General features: G+C 37.8%; 1 pseudogene; it reads right to left on the reverse strand.

Moving 5' to 3' along the window:
- Positions 1–790: 790 nt before the first annotated feature.
- On the reverse strand, positions 791–1,163 carry LOC128573474 (tubulin alpha chain-like; annotated as a pseudogene).
- Positions 1,164–2,065: the final 902 nt, after the last annotated feature.

Below are 2,065 nucleotides of genomic sequence, written 5' to 3' on the forward strand. Positions count from 1 at the left end.
ACTGACTTGAACATCGGCCTATTGATTTCAACCATTATATATTGTGGTTTTATTTGTTAACGTATAATATTTGGGACATACTTATACTAAAAAAATTCATTGTTTATCTGAAATTCAAATTTCACGGGGCATCATATCTTTATTTGCTAAATCTATCCATCTTGTAATCTGTGGTTTGAAAAAGCACATTCAAAATCCTCTCATGTCAACACAGAAATGTACACACACACATATATATGTGTATATATATGGTGCTATAAATATGTAGCAGCGTTTATGTATATATTTATATATTTGTATATATATTTCTACATAAATATATATAAATTTATATATGTATATAAATATATATGTTATATATTAATGTATGTATACAAATATATATGTATATAATATATTATATATATTAAATATTCATCGATTTAATCAATTCATTGATTAAACTACACGCTATTCTCCACGCCAGGTACAGGGAGGAATCAACATAGACTTTAGGGTTTCATAGTCTCATAATTAAAAAAAAAAAAAAAAAAAAGCAAAAGATAAATCTAGTTTCCATTCTGACAAAAAGACAAAGACAAAAATCTCGCCCAGATGATCCTGAGCCTCTGCAGGCTCCAGGAAGCAGAGGCGACTCTGGCTGGCATCCGGGATACACGCCCCTTGTTAGTACGACCCGTTTAACTTAGCGGGGACTTGGGGTCTCGCTTCGTTTGGAGTTTGTTCTTCCAGGCAGGGGAACTCTGCCCACCAGCGCACCCTGGCTCAGAGAGGAAGCAGGCTTTTTGACCTACTCCTTTCCGCCAGCTGTCCTTGCAGAGACACTCTGCCCCACCTCCTCGTGGTCCCTCTCCAGGGCTGCCAGGTCCTCCCTGGCCTCCAGGCACTCGCCCTCCATGCCTTCCCTGAGGTACCAGTGCAGAAACGCCCTCTTGGCGTACATGAGGTCAAACTTGAAGTCCAGGCGGGCCCAGGCCTCCATGACGGCCGTGCTGTTGCTCAGCTTGCAGACGGCCAGCTGGACAACAGCCAGGTCCCCTCCAGGCATCACCAGTAGGACACCAATCTACAAACCGGACAGAGTTCCTTGACTTCACGGCTGCAATGGCTGCGTTCACATCCTTGGGGACCACATCCCCTCTCTGGAGCAGGCAGCAGGCCATGTACCTGTCACACAGAGGGTCATATATATAATAATGCATATATACATATGGGTCATATATTATATATTGAATGAATATATGAATATATTATATATTCATAATAGTCTAATGGTAGAAACAACCCCAATGTCTATCAACAGATGAATGGATAAATAAAGGGTGGCATGTCCATGTAGGGAATATTATTTGGCCATGAGAAGGGATAAAGTGCTAAAATGGACATCAGCCCTGAAAACATGCTAAGTGAAAGAAGCCATTTAAAAAACCCAACATACTATATAATTTCATTTTATGAAAGTCCGGAATGGGGAAATCTATAGAGGAAAAACATAGATTAGTGTTTTCTTAGGGCTGGGGTAAGGATGAGAGGGATAAATGAAGGATGATAGCTAAAGGATTTGTGATTTATTCTTGAAGGGATAAAAATATTCTAAATTGCTGTAGTGATGGTTGCACGTATCTGTTACTATGTTAAAAACCATTTAATTGTACACTTTCAGTGGGTTAATTTACTGTAAAATATTTCTCAATAAATATTTTTTTTAAGTCTTTATGTGGCTCCATGACACTGCACACTCTGACCCCTGCATCTACTGTGATGTCTTTGCTACCTCATAGAAAGGATTTAAGCATTTCAGAAAGTGATCTGGGGAAGAGAGAGTTTAAATTGTGATATTGAACAAAAGAAAAAAGCCCACAAAAACCCTTGACTCTTCTTAGAAGTAATAATTGACAAATAAAGGAACATTTAAACTTTTTCACTATAATTTACCCTGAGTATACATGTAAATCATGCATATTTACCCTTCATAAATGAAAACCTTTTAAATCTATTACATTGTCATATTAACTGCAGAGCTGAGCTTCCATAGCTAAATGTTATAAATAAAATAGTAGGAGAA

The sequence above is a fragment of the Nycticebus coucang genome, chromosome 21 (genome assembly GCF_027406575.1).
Source record: "Nycticebus coucang isolate mNycCou1 chromosome 21, mNycCou1.pri, whole genome shotgun sequence".
In the NCBI taxonomy this organism is placed as follows: domain Eukaryota; kingdom Metazoa; phylum Chordata; class Mammalia; order Primates; family Lorisidae; genus Nycticebus; species Nycticebus coucang.